This window comes from Saccopteryx leptura, chromosome 11 (genome assembly GCF_036850995.1).
Source record: "Saccopteryx leptura isolate mSacLep1 chromosome 11, mSacLep1_pri_phased_curated, whole genome shotgun sequence".
In the NCBI taxonomy this organism is placed as follows: Eukaryota; Metazoa; Chordata; class Mammalia; order Chiroptera; family Emballonuridae; genus Saccopteryx; species Saccopteryx leptura.
The window spans coordinates 54,217,781-54,235,249 of record NC_089513.1 but is presented as its reverse complement, the minus strand read 5'-3'; the positions used below and the strand labels follow the sequence as shown (position 1 = coordinate 54,235,249).

General features: G+C 39.5%; 1 protein-coding gene and 1 pseudogene across 5 annotated transcripts in view; one reads left to right on the top strand and one right to left on the bottom strand.

Annotated features, from left to right (window-relative positions):
* ARHGAP28 (Rho GTPase activating protein 28) overlaps window positions 1-17,469 on the bottom strand; it is a 240,942-nt gene that overhangs the window by 204,265 nt on the left and 19,208 nt on the right. The gene's annotated exons all lie outside the window — the stretch shown is intronic.
* Window positions 1-17,469, top strand: part of LOC136383451 (interferon-inducible double-stranded RNA-dependent protein kinase activator A-like) — a 55,807-nt pseudogene that overhangs the window by 28,509 nt on the left and 9,829 nt on the right.

Sequence of the window (17,469 nt, the reverse complement as noted above, 5' to 3'; positions counted from 1 at the left end):
GACTGTAGTAGGGCCCGCTCTGATGATCCCATTTTAACTCAAGCACCTCTTTAATCAGCCCTTCTCCAAATATAGTCACATCCTGAAGTATTATAACTTTAACATATAAATTTGGGGGAACACAACTCAGCCCACCACAGTGGGGGAGGCAGAGGTACAGACAGAGCTCTAACAGAAGGGATACACCGTGTGGGTTGAAGAGGATCACGTAGCACACGGAAGACACATGGAACGAAATTAAACCCTTCTGCCATATAGGCTATAGGGAAGAAATAGCAAGAGGTGAGTCTAGAGAGGGAAGTAGAGGCAGATTAGGCCTTGTAAGGCTCATAAGATAGTTTAAATATTAAGCACATGGAGTTTATCCTAAGAAAAATAGAAAAGCATTGCAGCATTTCAGGAAAGGCATACTATTATATATGGGGCATGACTGATCTCCCTTTCAGAAAAACTGCTGTCTGAATCATGAGGAATTGGGGTGGGGGGCTTGGGCGGTAGAAGCAGAGCAAGCAGCTGGGAGGCGCTTGAAGGAAGAGAAGTGAGGAAGGCTGATGGCTTGAGTCGTGCCGTGGGGATGAATGGGACTGATGTGCTCTGAAAAGCTAACCAACACACTTGGTGAGTAACTGAGAGCAGGAGAGAAAAGGGGAATAATTCCATGTTACCAGATAATAGGTTGATAATGGTAAAGGAAGATAACAAAGTCAAAGTGGACCTCTTAATTTTGAGAAACCTGTGGGACTCTCAATAGACCATTGGCTATCATTAGTACCTACTGCTTATTAAACCCTTACTATATACCACATAGCATGCCAAGAACTCTATACACACGACTACACAGATGAGGAAGCTGAGCCTTCATGACATTCCCAATGTATTAAGATCCACCTTAATTTGGGGGCTCAAAATTTTGGGGAAAAAATGTATTACATAAAATTGTTGAACTCAAGTTTTATTCATCATAAAATTCATACAGCCTGACCAGGCAGTGGTGCAGTGGATAGAGCGTTGGACTGGGACGCATATGACCCAGTTTTGAGAACCCGAGGTCGCCGGCTTGAGCGCGGGCTCATCTGGTTTGAGCAAAGCTCATCAACTTGGACCCAAGGTCTCTGGCTTGAGTAAGAGGTCACTCAGTCTGCTGTAGCCCCCGGTCAAGGCACATATGAGAAAACAATCAATGAACAACTAAGGAACTGCAATGAAGAATTGATGCTTCTCATCTCTCTCCCTTCCTGTTTGTCCCTATCTGTCCCTGTCTTTGTCTCTCTCTCTGTCTCTGTCACTAAATAAATAAAATAATCATATAACTCCTCATCCTCATGAAAAAGCAGTAAATGCAAGTAAAAAAATCTGCAACCACTGTATAAGACGCACCCAGTTTTTAGACCCCAAATTTTTCGAAAAAGGGTGTGTCTTGTACATGGGGAAGTAGGGTAATAGAACTTGGTCAGAGCCTGGGTTCCTTCCGCACTCCACCCCCACTCTCACTCCCAGGGGCACCTCTATCTTGGACTCTGATGCCGTAGACGAGTTTTACCTATTTTTGTACAGTATGTGAATGAAATCTTACACTATATGCACTCTTTCCGGTATGTCTACATGTGTTTTAAATTTTGCAATTTAACTTGGGGCTAAAAGGGTTGTTGTAGACAGACAGACATTAGTTATAACCTCATGAATTTATTTTCTAAGGGCCCCTGACACAAATATATAGTACCTAAACAATGTGTTTACTCTAAATTACACCCTCGTGAAATCAGTCATGTGAAAAGAATCCGGGGAAGGACAAGGCCCATTTCAGCGTTGTATCCTTTGGAAGAGATTGAGTCCCTGACCCAGACTAACTGTAATAAATCCCTTCATATGAATTAAAGATTAGAATGTCAATTAATAGGAAGAGTGAGAGAGGTTTTAAAGGGAAAGTTCTAAAGGGAGAGAGGTTTAAAGTAAATTGGGATAAGCTTTAGATAATAAATTTGGAATCAACTCTAATTGTTGCTTTATCAAATGAATCCCTTTTTCTAGTCACGCATCTTTTATACTGCTGAGGAACTGCACATGACTTTAGAAAGTGTTTTGAGTGGGCTACAAAAACAACAGAAGTGCCAGTAGAAAATAAGGTTTTACTAGTTTTTTTGTTTTTAATTTTTTGTTTGTTTGTTTGTTTTTGCATTTTTCTGAAGCTGGAAACGGGGAGAGACAGTCAGACAGACTCCCGCATGTGCCCGACAGAGATCCACCCGGCACGCCCACCAGGGGGCGACGCTCTGCCCACCAGGGGGCGATGCTCTGCCCCTCAGGGGCGTCGCTCTTTTGCGACCAGAGCCACTCCAGCGCCTGGGGCAGAGGCCAAGGAGCCATCCCCAGCGCCCGAGCCATCTTTGCTCCAATGGAACCTTGGCTGCGGGAGGGGAAGAGAGAGACAGAGAGGAAGGAGAGGGGGAGGGGTGGAGAAGCAGATGGGCGCTTCTCCTGTGTGCCCTGGCCGGGAATCGAACCTGGGACTTCTGCACGCCAGGCCGACGCTCTACCACTGAGCCAACCGGCCAAGGCAAGGTTTTACTAGTTTTAAAAATTATTTTCTAAAACAATGTTATAGAAGTTGTGTACTTAACTTTCAACATTTTACTGTATGCTCATTATATGATATAGCTGTGCCTTGCACTTGCTGAATTCAGACTTTGTTTCTCCCGTGGCCTCTAATAATTTCTTGGTGGGGTAAGAAGGATTAGAGCCTTATTTTTAGGATAAGAGGATCTTGGCCCTGAAAGTTCTCCTCTGAATTAGACTACTGTTGCTTTCAGTCGCTGTATAAAAAACTGTAAAAAATTTTTTACTTGGAAAATGAAAAAAAATCATACTTGCAAATTTATAGCCATCAAATTTTTAAAGTTGCCCAATGTTTGTAAGGGGATAAAAAAAAAAAAAAAAAAAGAAAACTTATCTATTCACTGTAGTTCTCCAAAGCAGGTTTTTTGGTTGGTTAGTTGGTTGGTTGGTTTGAATTTACTTAGGTGTACATAGTTAGGATAAAAATCCATTTCAGAAAGGATTCACATCACTTTTCAGTATAGTGAATGCTTTGTTTGAACCCCATAAACCCCTAAAATTCTTGACTATATTTTTATATTCCTCTCCCATAAAATAGCCAACAATTAGCATACCCTTCTTGAACCAAACAAGGTCTCATTACAATACAAATGAAGCCTTTTTTGAGAAAATAATCAACTACCTGTGACCAAAATTTTGACTGCAAGTCTCTATGCCTTTAAACACAGTGGAAGGCAGAAACTCCTAGATGGAATTTAGTCTGATTCCCCTCCCCCCCAGGAAACTTAGTTTTTCTCTGTTGTATTTTTAATTTAATCTGTTTCATTTTTTTCAAGGTCACATAGTATTCTGCAAGAGTGCTCAAATTTTAGTTACTTTTTACTTTCCTTTCTCATTCTTGGAATTTCCATATTTCCCACCTTATGTGAGTTGTAGATTTCATTCAAGACTGATGTTCCTTCATTCAAGACTGATGTTCTCTAAGCATCTGTGGCTTATTTAAAATTCTTAAATGGCCCTGGCTGGTTGGCTCAGTAGTAGAGCATCATCAGCCTGACATGTGGATGTTCCACATTTAATTCCCAGTCAGGGCACACAGGAGAAGCGACCATCTGCTTCTCCACAGCTCCCCCTCCCCCTTCTCTCTCTATCTTCTCCTCCCACAGCCATGGCTCGATTGGTTTGAGTGCATCATCCCTTGGCGGGGAGGATGGCTTGGTGGAGCCTCTGCCTTAGGCTCTAAAAATAGCTCAGTTGCAAGCATAGAGCGAGATGGGCAGAGCATCAGCCCAAGACGGGTTACCAGGTGGATTCCAGTCAGGGCAGTCGGGGCACATGTGGGAGTCTGTCTCTCTATTTTACTTCCTCTTAGCTGGAAAAAAAGAAAAAAGTATTCTTAAAAATGTCAGATGCAGAGCTCAAGCTAGAAATATATATTTTTAATTAACCAACTATGCTTTATGCAGAATAATTAGTAACATTTTAATAATGAGAGAATTAAAGAAAGGAAAGGCATAGTTGCAACTTTATATATAGTTCAGTAAAAGTATAAAATAATAAAAACTATACCCAAACTGAGGCTTTTAATAATGACTGGTAGGATGCTCTACATGAGAGCTAGAATTTCCTTATTGGTTTCTAAGCTTTATGTTTTGGAAAATCTGATTTGTTCCAAATTTGCCTACCAACTCTTAAATAAAGCTTCCTGAAACTTTAGTAATCAATTGTATCTAAGAGGATTAGAGTGAGAGCTAATTTTCTATCTACCAGGACATTTGAATTTGCCTACCTTCAAATCATATATAAAGCATCAGTGGTGAAATGAAGGTTAGAAAAAAACAAAGTAATCATTTAAAAGGAAAAGCCTGCTAGGTATTAAATTCTAATTGATTTTAACCTGTATTTTATTCAAACTTACATTATACAGTGTCATATGTGCAATCAGTAAGATAACAAATACTCCAATAATAAAACCCATTTAACAAGGCAGTAAGTTTCACATTATTTTAAAACTAATTTAAAGCAGCCCTATGTCCTTACCTGACTCTTACTATAAATAAATCATCATTTCCTATTTTGCCTTTGATCCTCCCTGATTAAAAAACATAATTCTCATTTCTCCAAGGCAAATAAGTAGACAGATATAGAGTAAACAAAAATTCACAAATGCCATAAAACCTCTTTATCTGGTCTGGCTACCTACTAATTTTTAACTAGACCAACCAACTAGAAGTATAACCAGATCATTTGCATTTCCCTCCCTTCCCCTTGCTCTTTGATGCAATATTAAAAGGCAAGCCAGCAACAGACTGAGCAGAATATGCCGTAAACCAGAGAAGAAAACAACAATCTTATTTACACTGTGTGGATTTTAAGCTCCCCTTTCCCCTTCACATCTTATGTAATTAGTATGTTTCTCGCAAAAATTCCTGACTTTGAATCTTCTAAATAGTATTTCTAGCAAACCTACAATTCCATGCAATGACATGTATGAAGAAGAGTACATTAGCTTTAGGTTTTGTTTTTTTTTTATCAACCCTCCCACCAAAACTTGGAAAATTGCTATTTAACACAGCACAAAGGAGGGACACACAAGCACTTGGAAAATGCCCATCAGAGTAGAAAATGTATATATAGCTCCACACTGAACTGCTGAGGCCTCGTCCTGGGGAAACCACCCTGGAAGCCTCTTGACTTAACAGGTAAACCAAGGGGCAGAGCTCATGCACTTCCTTCTAGGGCAGTACAATCTGAGAGCGGGATGTCTGGTCCTGCTGGTACGGGGTACATAGCTCTGTGTTCAATGTTTTAGTCTACTGAACTCTGAAAAGACCCTTCACACCAGCTTTTAAAGAACTTACCAAAATTGCTAAAAAACATTGGCTAGTCAGCCTGTTCCTGTGTCTGTGATGTCTCAAGTCCCATTATCTTTGGGATGATGGAAAGAAGGTTATAAATAGATTACAAATATTGGGAAATTCCTATATCCCTGTCATTGCTTAATTCTTAATTCAGTAGGACAGGCAGGTCGAACATTGATCACCACTTAGTCATTCTTTTACCAAATCTGTTTGAGTTTTATTTCCCTAGGGTGGTAACATCATATTGCAAATCAAAGCTTCATCTTAATCACAAATATGTCTCTATAATTTCTAATACATTCTTCCCAGTACATAATGCTGGCCAAGTTTTTATTCCCATTTTTATCTGCCTCTGGCCCATCTCTCCAGAGACATTTTACTTCTCTAGATTTTCCTTTATCTCTCTTCCGGACTTTCAATTCTGCTCTGTCCCACCCCAGTTTTCCCCTATATCTATACAGAGTATTTTTCAGGTCTTTCACCTGTTTCCCCAACTTTACCATGTTAAAGAATGGCTGTTCAGCCTGACCTGTGGTGGCGCAGTGGGTAAAGCATCGACCTGGAATGCTGAGGTCGCCAGTTCAAAACCTTGGGCTTGCCCAGTCAAGGCACATATGGGAGTTGATGCTTCCTGCTCCTCCCCACCCTTCTCTCTCTCTCTTTCTCTCTCTCTCTCTCTCTCTCTCTGTCTGTCTCTTTCTGTCTCCCTCTCTATCTCCTCTAAAATGAATAAATAAATAAAAATAATAACAACAACAAAAAAAGAATGGCTGTTCCACTAGTCAGTTTTCGTGTTTCCAAAAAATACTAATTCTCATTAGTGATAACTATTAAATAGGCCATATTTTCTGTAAAAGATCAGAAAGGATATTTCATGGTCTGACCTATGGTGGCCAAGTGGATAAAGTGTTGACCTAGAATGCTGAGGTTGCTGGTTCGAAAACCTGGGCTTACCTGGTCAAGGCACATATGGGAGTTGATGCTTCCTGCATCTCCCCCCTTCTCTCTCTTTCTCTTTCTTCTAAAATGAATAAGTAAAATCTTTTAAGAAAAGAAAGGATAGTCCATGCTAGGTATTTCTGTGAGAGTTGTTTTCATTACTCAGTTTAGGTTTTAACCACTTTAATGTTGCGGAGGTGAAACAGAGAGATGGGGGAGGAAAGAGGGCAGGAAATGCTGATTCAAAGGAATGCACAAAAAAGGAACAATGAGTCATAAAAACAAAAGAAGAATAAGTAGTGCCCTTCTTATCCATGGTTTTACTTTCCACCATTTTAATATTAAATGAAAAATTCCAGAAGTAAAATAGTTATAAGTTTTAAATAGCACATTACTTTGAGTAGTGTGATTAAATCTCTCGCCACCCTAATTTATAAGTTCAGCTTCATCAGAGGTACGTATGCACAGGGAAGTTGATAGAATACGTAGGGTTCAGTACTATTCGCTATTTCAGGCATCCACTGGGTGTATCCCTTGTAGGTTAAGGAGGACTACTGAATCAGTTCTCACATTGATCTCGCTATGGGACCGTCGTTCTAAGTCTTCACTTACATTGATGTTGGTTAATTCTCACAGTCTGTGAGACAGATCCCACTATTATTCTCTGTGAAGAAGCTGAGCCACTGAGATGCTAAAAAAACTGGCCCAACCAAGGTCCTTACAGCTAGTAGAAGAACGAGGATTCCAGTCCCAGCAATCTGGCTCCAGAGGTCTTGCTCTCATCACTGATTTCCTTCTTTCAAAATTAAGAGTTGATTATTTTGACATTGGGCAAGTTGAAACTGAAATTAGCAGTGACTTATGACAGAAACGCTCCAAGTCTTTTGTGACTTCTATATTAACTGTAATATATAGTTAAAACATATACTACTTTGTCCCTGGCTGGTTGGCTCAGCGGTAGAGTGTCGGCCTGGCGTGCGGGGGACCCAGGTTCAATTCCCAGCCAGGGCACATAGGAGAAGCACCCATTTGCTTCTCCACCTCCCCCTCCTTCCTCTCTGTCTCTCTCTTCCCTTCCCGCAGCCAAGGTTCCATTGGAGCAAAGATGGCCCAGGCGCTGGGGATGGCTCCTTGGCCTCTGCCCTAGGCGCTAGAGTGGCTCTGGTCTCGGCAGAGCGATGCCCCGGAGGGGCAGAGCATCGCCCCCTGGTGGGCAGAGCGTCGCCCATGGTGGGCGTGCTGGGTGGATCCCAGTCGGGCGCATGCGGGAGTCTGTCTGTCTCTCCCCGTTTCCAGCTTCAGAAAAATACAAAAAAAAAAAAAAAAAAAAAAAAAAAATATATATATATATATATATATATATACACACACACACATACTACTTTAACTGATCCTTTTCTGTGTGTGTGTTTACTGATAATACAAAGGAACCACTCTAATGTTGTCCAGGAATGATATTCATCTTAGAAAACATAGAATACATTTTATGGTATTTGGACTTAAGCATAGGGTGACCACTGCTGGTTTGGTTAGAAAAATCTGGTTATATCTGTCCTCCGGGCATGATTGTTCATAGCACCTCCTTTCACTTTCAAAAGTGTCCCAGTGTAGACAATAAAATTATGCACACAGTGTAACTGTCACAAGTAAAATTACATTAAATTCAGATCTGATCTTTGTCATATTATTTCTCATGTTATCATTTTTATAGCAATTCCAGAAGCCATTGATCTATGCCATCAACCACTAGTGGCTGTTCTCTGTCCAGCACTTATTCTGTTACTTTTATGTATTTTTTTTCTTGTTGCATGGTCCCATCACCAAGTTTTCTATTTAACAAGAATCTTTCACTTAGTTTTATCTATACCTACAAAATTCATTAGAACCACTGCTTAAAATTTCTAAAAGGTAAAAATATCAATATAAAACAAATATCTCCTCCTTCCCCACCTCAGAATAAAATAGTATATAATAATAAAACTTCTGTGCATCTAAAGCTACATAAAATGATCTCAGTAAATATTATTTTATAATCTGACATGCTCATTAAAGGGAGAGTCCTAATGACCTTTTCTTCTCAAACATTTTTTACAGGATTTGGTACCACATGAATTTTAAAGGATCGTTTCGTCATCTTCTTACATCAATATTTGCACAAAGGCTGACAAGTGCTGCATTTAGTTTTAATAATTCTGATTCTTTCTTTTCCTCTTCCTAAAATCAGTTGTTTGACCATCATGAGCTGGGTAGTACCTTTCCCATTTCTCTTTTTTCTGCCTCTCCTATCTTCAAACATTCATTTCAGTCTAGTTCTTGTTTTCCAAACCACTGCCTCTCTCCCTCCAATACTTTCTAGTCTATAATAACCACCCTAATGACGGTTCTATCCTTAAGAAACCAATAGTCACTTTTTATAAACAAGCCACTGAACAGTTTCATTTTTGCACATTATGCTTGCCAAAGGGCCGCTAGCTCAACATTGCCTCAGTGGGCCTAAGCTTTCTCTGGATCACTTGAAAATTCTTCTGAAAAATTACTTTTGATCCCCTTACTTTAAACTCCCTGCTCTCTTAAGCCTTGGATCAATTCATCCTCCATCACTATCATATATCAGATGTACAGTCTACTTGGGAAACCACTGGCAAATTAAGCTGCCCAGATCCTGGGCTTTATTCACCACATTGCTTATGAAGATCTTTGGGAATATGACCCACAGAAGAAGGAAAGAAGTTACTGCCTCCCCTCCTTGGAGGATCACTTTACCTATACTCTGAAGCATTGGGTTTAATTCTTTACCCTTATCTCAGTCTGTGTAGATATAGATGTCGGAGGGTACAGTCAATCACTAGTTCTGGAAGTTGTTCCAAAACAGTAAGTAAATTACATTATATACAAGAGACAACTGCCCATTGAATCCTGCTTAGTGATTTGAAAGTTTTGACATTTGACATTGTTCTCTCTTCTTAGCCAGCATGGTATTCAAGCTTATCCTGATCACAGTACCCAATACAGAACTGTATTCATCTTTAATTTTCCTGAAATGTGTCTTGTCCTACCATGATTTAGCACCACTAAATGATCTCAGTTATCCAAAAATAGGTTTAATTTCACTGTGATAATAATGTTTCATTAAAAGTTTCTCTATAAAATTTGCTTGCATGTGTTACCTTTTAGGGAAAAACTGTAATCAGGTCTGAAGATCACATTTTATAGAAAGAAGTGGATGTTTTATTTAAAAGAATTATAGCTTCACAGTCACATGGCCAAAATAAAATGATATATTCCATTCTATAATAATATTTCAAACAGTCATTTCTTCCCAATTACGTGTTACCTTGTTCTTTCATGAAAATGGTCTTATTTAAGATAAGTAGACATCAAGAAAAAAGTATAATGATTGCAAACAGAGAGTCAATTGTATCAATTGAGCTATTGATGTGATACTTAAGATAAGCACATCTTCACTTAATGTAGACCAGAATTTCATCAACTCTTAATCACAAAAAGTGAACATGGCTCTGTGTGTCAGCTTAACAATTACACTCCTATAAGGATTTCAGCCACCACTTGTCTTTTATGGGCACAGACCATATTTACTAATCAGTATGCTTGGGAAGAAGTGCTTCTAGGTAAACCTTTACTAAATAAAGTCAGAAACATACAATAGCCATGCCTCTGGAAAGACCATCAGAACTCAAATACAGAAATAAAAATAAGATGCCCCAACTCATTCAACCCCATTTCTCCAATTATTATTCTTTCATTTAAGTTAGAAAGTATCCATTTTACTAACAATAATTTTTAAAAGCCCATCTCAAACCAAACCTCATGCTATGTGAGGTTTTGTATATTACACTCTTCCAACTGTGGTCTGCAGTGATAGAATAAGCTGAAAGTTAATTATATCATATAGAGTAGATCATAAGATTCATTAACCCCATGGATCACAAATACAGATAGGGGAGAGAGAAGAAAACAATAGTTGATCTCCGTTTGTTCTCATTGAACACGTAATACGTGTTCTTATTGCTACTTTGCATTAGATAAAATAGAAATACCTTAAAAAATTAAAGGCTAATTTGAAGGAATTTATTTTTAATTGGACAAGTGGCTCTCATGTCAAATTAAAGTTTTTACTTTAAGATTTTACAGTTGTAATACTGTACTGAAAGTAAGCAGAAATATTTAATACTCTCAAAGACTCTTCAAAAAACTATAAAATAAGTCCCTGGTACCATTTCAAATAGGGCATTTAGATTATAAGTCTCATATTTCTCTGGCCCTCCCAAATATAGCTAGTCTAGACTCAGAATCACTTGACTAAGTGGCATTTCTGTAAGACACAAAAGCTGTTGATTTATTAGGAAAGATTTGAAGCACTATTTTTACCTCACCTATTATTCCTACCATACAGTGTTTACAACAACAGAAAAGAAATCAGTCTATCAGTGGGTCAAAGACATAAGTAAATAGAATGATTATGAGTATATAAGGAGGATTTAAAAACAACAACAACAAAAGACACTGGGCATTGGTTCAGAGCCTAACCTCTGCATTCTTGAATTGTGACCAGAGGTGATAAAGAAGTGTTACAACAGGTCACTGCTACCTGCCTATGCTTTTTAGCAGAGCGCAGGCAAAGCCTGCTGCATCATCTCACAGCAATCCCTGGCTCAGAGCAACCCTCGCCCCAGTGAGAAGCTTCCAGAGCCCATTTCCTAACAGTCTTTTCTGTTTAAACATCCTCTTTGTACACCTACTGAAATGGATTTAGCCATTGGTTTTACTGAGGCTGGAAACTTTGTTGCATTGCACGAGGTCTGTGTTAACTAAAGACACAAATGGGCTCCAATGAAAGCAGAAAAGACTGAGAGAGACCAAATTAGGGAGCAAGGACCAAGATAAAGCTCAGAAGGAAATTTAGAGTTAAGCACCAGTCCTCCATTGACTTGTAATGCCAGTGATGCAATCAGAATAGGAAGAAGGGTCTGTTTTGCTTCATTGTTTGAATTTGGGTCTGAAGACCCAATAATTTATGATAATGCTCACATTCTTTTCTTTTTTTGTGATAGAGAGAGATACACACAGAGGGACAGATAGGGACAAACAGGAAGGGAGAGAGATGGGAAGCATCAATGCTTCATTGCAGCTCCTTAGTTGTTCATTGATTGCTTTCTCTTATGTGTCTTGACCAGAGGTGGGGGGGCTATCGCAGAGTTAGTGACCCCTTGCTCAAGCCAGCAGCCTTGGGCTTCAAGCCAGCCACCTTTGGGTTCAAGTCAGTGAGCATGGGGGTCATGTCTATGATTCCACGCTCAAGCTAGCAACCCTGCGCTGAAGCTGGTGAGCCCATGCTAAATCGAATGAGACTGCGCTCAAGCCAGCAACCTCAGGGTTTCAAACCTGGGTCCTCGCATCCCAGTCCGATGCTCTATCCACTGTACCACCAGCTGGTTAGGCTATACTCACGTTCTTTTAAAACAATTCCAGAAACTGTGGTTGTTGAACTCACTAAAGAATTACACTTGGCCCACTCATGTTTTCTCTCCAATGAGGATTAATATAAAGCATGGCTGAGTGGAAATCTTATTAGTCTACCAAGGGTGAATGGGCATTGGCCAATTTGTCAAAGGAGCTAAAATTAAATTCTTAATATAATTTAATGCCAATTAAATGCATATTAAAAAATGACCACCCTGAAAATTAATCTATTTAACAGTTAAAATATAATCATATTAGTCTGTTCTATAAATGCAGCTCTTCTTCCTTTCTAATTAAGCACTCTCTTATGAAGTTTAATATCCTAGACATCTGGAATTTTTTTCTTTTTTTAATTTTGCAGGCATGTCTTCAAAATGGAAGGGGCTTTGCTATTTCTTATAATAGTAAGATTGACTTTTGTAGGCAATTTCCAATTAAGTTCACAACCCTAGAGAATTTCAAGGATAGGAAGTCACGCTAAAACCAGAAAGGAAAATCAAATAGCAAATCTTATGATTTGCACAATTACAGAGAGATAGCGCTATAGTATTTTGTAATCTATGATGTCCCTGCAACTGCTGCTACTGGGTCTGGAAGTGCCGCCTGGGGCTGGAGCACCCAAGCAGAGGACTAGTAGGTGCTCCAGACACCCCTGTAGAGTACGTGGGTGCCTACCAGTTGAATGGTATTTCTTTTTGTTGACTCGGTTGGCATAGCTCATTTTGCCTTTCTATGCTCCAGACCCAACAATCTCAATTTCTATGTGTGCATTCCTCATGGCCATCATTTTCCAGTCTTTAAAATTACAGTCTCTGATGTCCTATGAATCATCCCAAGTTAGTGAGCTCTAAATTAGATGCACCACTTTAATAGGGGACATATCATCTCCAATAAGAGGGATTGCCTCCCCGTGAGGTCATGGAAACTAGTTTTCAGTTTGAAAACAAAAGCATTTCCTTTCTCTTTTGCCTCCAGTGATTTTTTTTTGCTTCACAAGAGATAAAATCTGACAAAGTGAAAATATAAGCAACTGACCTTGTGGAACGTGACCCTGATTAGCATTTCCCTGGGTTTCATCAGAGGTTCATTTTCAATTTCTTATTGTGAGAAACTGTCTTCCGTGACAAATTTTACCCAGGGTCACATTTGAAAAAGAAAATTTGTTTTTTTAATTTTGGAAAAGAAAACTCCTACCCTGCCCCTTCCCCCTCATGCCATAAACATTTATAGAGCATGTTTGTGAAAACAGACCATAACGATGACCTGTGGCTACTGCTCTCAGCTGCAGTCCAGTTGTGGGCGCGGGAGGCAACTACAGATTAACATCCTAATCGTCACTGGCCCAGGGTTCACAGGAGCACAGTGGAGATAAAGAGGAGCCAGACTGGAAGAAAGGCACAGTATTAGGGAAGGCTTTGTATGCCAAGCAAGCTGTGACCCAATCAATCTCCAAGGTCAATGGGACTAACCAAGAAGACTAGCTCTTCAGGCAAGGGAAGCAGGATGCGTAGGTAGAAAGGGGCAGAGTGTGTTGGTTAAGAATAACAAGACTATGTGTTACATAGATTTTACCACAATTTTTTTAAAAAGAAGCAGCAGTTTGCATTTTAAGATGAAGCCATTATATATATATATATATATATATATATATATATATATATATATGGCTCACAAAAATTAGGGGATATTTCAAAATGAGTATGAAGTGATTTAAAAAAAAGCATTTGACTTTTTTTTTATTAAAAAGAACATCAGAAAAGCAAACGACAAGTTGGCTATGCAAATGAGATGCAAAACCAACTCTTATTTCACTGGTGAAAATGTTCTATACAAAAGGCTGAAAGTACTGAAATATCTGCACCTTCCCTGAGCAGGTATTTCACTCGGATAAGTTATTTACACTCTATGATTCCAAATCCATAAAATGAGGAGCAAAATAGTACCTACCTTCAAGGAATAAATCCTGGGGCTTAAACGTGCGCCAAGCACTTGGACCCTGCTGGCTTTAGAGGAAGCAGTAAATAAATTAGCATTTATGATTGTGTATGCAGACCCAGAGAGGAGTGAGAACAGGGGCCCTTCAAGGGCATGGTGAGCAAGTTCCCTTCTCCAAAAGAAGTGCAGGAGATAGAAGAAAAAATCCAGTAGAGAGAACTGAGCTGAAGGTTATTAGAAACGACATTAAAATTTTTTTAAAAACCATGTTTTTTCTTTTTTTTCTATCTATATAAGATAATGGGTGTTACTTATTATAGTAATCATTTTAAAATATATGTAAGTCAAATATTATGCTCTACACATTGAACTTATACAGTGTATATCAATTATATCTTTAAAAAAACTGGAAAAAGAAATTATAATCAGTGGTGGAATTCAAATAATTTAACAACCAGTTCTCCGCCCTAAGGACCATTTAAGTATAAAAAAACAATATACCGAAAGGTAGTTTATTATTTCATACATCTAATACTTAATAAGAACGAGAAAAGAGGTACACAAAGCTAGATTGTTATAAGAGTTTTAAAATATTAATGAAAAAATATTAAATAATACCTGACAGAAAACAACAAAACTGTTATTTCAGATATTTCCATGTGGCTTCTTGACTGGCATCCTCACTTGCAATTTTTTTCACCTATGGACGGAATGAACATTACTATGGACGCTTAGAGTACACTGCCGTGCAGATAAATGTCAAAAAGAGTAAAGAATGTAAATTTGTGATTTCCACATTGGGTGGCTGCCCAGGCACCCACCTTAGAGAGAACCCTGATTACAAGTACCATTTTAACAACCGTTTCCCCAAACTCAACCAAAATTTAGGTATCGGTTCTACTGAACTGGTGTAATCCGGCGGAATCCCACCACTGAGTATAATAAATAGATGAAAAAAAGAAAGAAAGGAAAAGAAAAGCAGAAAGAAACAAAGAAGATTTTAAAGCTATCACTTGGAACTTTTTTGAGGTCCTCACTGAACTTTGTGCACTGAGGATATATCTTCAAAGCTAACTACTATACTTTACTACTTAAAAAAGCATGTCAATGCAAGATACTCTTCCAGCATTAAAACAGGCCTTTTCAAAGGGCAGACAGATCATATTGCTTTATACCTCCTATCCTAAGACCTAAGAAGTAGCGCAGCCCTCCATCTAAGGATGCCAAACATCCCCACCAAAGTCACGTTTGCTTACGAGCACCGTGTGACAGTCTGGATAGAGGAATGTTAAGTTGTGAGACCACACGTGTAATGACAAAACAACAATATAGGAAAATATGATGAGTCAGTCCTTCCTATTTAAAAAAAATGGTACGGAAATGTTAGAATGGTGGAAGTTTGAGATGCTTACTGTCTTCGTTTCCTCATCGGAAAAGTAAGTAAGACTAGCTGTTTTCTAAGGATCCTTGGAAGCTTGAATGTGCTGTAAATTGCTAATGAACAGGCTATACAGAATCGGGCGGGATATTAACCCCTGAGTAAGGGGAAATGCACATCCAGTCCAAAGATTTGTCAGACAACGCCATCAGGGACTGTTTGCGGGAGAGAGTACAATAATATTTGTTTAGTATTTACCTTTTTAACTTTTCTATAAAGATATGAGACTGAGGGGGGGGGGGGGAGAAGTAATATGGGAAAGCTGAGGCTGCACCCCTGCTGCTGCCCCCGGGCCTCATGCCTTGTGGGATCCGCAGGCAGTGGGAGAGGAGGGCCCGGGCCTGCTCCCAGCCCCAGAGGAGCAGGCGGTTTCCAGGGAGGGAGGGAACAAAAAGAGGAAAACAAAAAGACATGCTACTAAATTGCTAGTCATAACTTCAGTGAGCCAACCTTTCCTGCACCTGTTTTCAGGGCCCTGTCTAGGCAATGGATGGTGTCTGCCCGGCTTGGCTTTCAGCGTGCACATTCCGCCTTGTGTTGTGATGGTAATATCGGTCAGAGATGCACTAGAAGCTTTCACTTTAATCTCAAAAATGCTTCATTTGCATAGACAGACATTTTTTTCTGCGTCTTAGCCCACAAGACCAGAAACGGTGGCCTGAAGTACAGATCACATGCCTACACAGGCATCCAAGTTGGAAAGTACTAGAAACATTAAGCAGACTCCCATTGAGGAAATGGGTCACGGGGCTTGGGTGTGGCGGCCGAAGTAAAAGTGTAATTTCCCCTATCTTCCTATTAGACAACAATTAGAAAACTCCACCCCTCATGTGGGCAATACGAAAAGGCTTCTGTTTCCTCTCCTCCTCCTCCCTTGAGAAGTGGCTAAAACCTAGTACCTGCTTGCACCGTGATCTCATTTAGTGTTGACTGCCAACATTTTTTACCTCTGAGAACATAACTATCCTATTCATACAGGTATTATCTCGTGAGCCCAGGGCGCTCCCAGACTCTGCCCTGTCAGCTTCTGACATCAGCCAAAAACGTCCGAGCCACAGATATTGCCCATCATGGTAATGCCACCCAGAAGGGTCCTGATTATAGGAACATACACAGAATGGCAGCCTTGGACACAGCAAGCATTCTAGCAGCCTCTCCCTAGGTTAGCTATGTCCTTTATTTATATTGAACTTGTTCAAAGCTAATCTCGAGGTACTAGGGAAACACTCTTAATAATGAGAGGTTTCTCTGGGTACGTAACAGTGTCATGAGAGCTATAAATGAAAAGATATTCCGGATTAAAATAAAGAAAAAAATTTTAAATACTAATTTAACCAATATTTTCTTAGCCTGGAGTCTATGAAATCACCTGAAAATGAATATGCAAATTAGTATAGCATCCATATGTACTCTTCTCATAGGACCCTAAAGCTTTTATTAGATTCTCAAAGAGTTCTATGACTTGAAAAAGCTAAGAACTATGTAAAAAAAAAAAAACAATAATCTTTCTTATTTCACTATATAAAATTACAACTCAAGTCCCCAAGCTATTAGTAATAAGCAAATATAAACTATATCACTTTTTGTTTCCATTAGAATATCTATGAGTAATGCCACACATGTTCAGTTTGTGAAAAGTTACTTTGCACCTAGCCAAGCGGTGGCGCAGTAGAGAGAGCATCAGCCTGGGATCCTGAGGACCCAGGTTTGAAACCCCCAGGTTGCCGTCTTGAGTGCAGGCTCATCCAGCTTGAGCACGGGTTCACCAGCTTGAGCACAGGATCATAGATATAACCTCATAGTCACTGGCTTGAGCCCAGAAGGTCGTTGGCTTGAGGCCCATGGTCACTGGCTTGAGCCCAAAAGGTCATTGGCTTGAAGCCCAAGGTTGCTGGCTTGAGCAAGGGGTCACTAGCTCAGCTGGAGTCCCCCAGTAATTTGGCTTTAAATACATTCATCCTAACACCAGGAAAAAAAAAAAGATATTCTAAATGTAAAAAAGTTCTCCAAAATAAGTACTGATGGAGTAAATGTATCATTTAATTGAATACTTGCTGAATTTGAGGTCCAGTCATGCTTGGATATGTGGAGAAGTCTATTCTCAGAGTGGCGTCATTCCAGGAAGGTGAAAAACCTGTAACTGAATCTCTTTCACCACTTTCCCTAAACAAATAGGGGTGCATTCCACAATGCCAGCAGCCATGGGCTTAACCACAGCTGACCAAGTTTGAGACAACCTCCAAAATCCGCTCTGTTATTAGT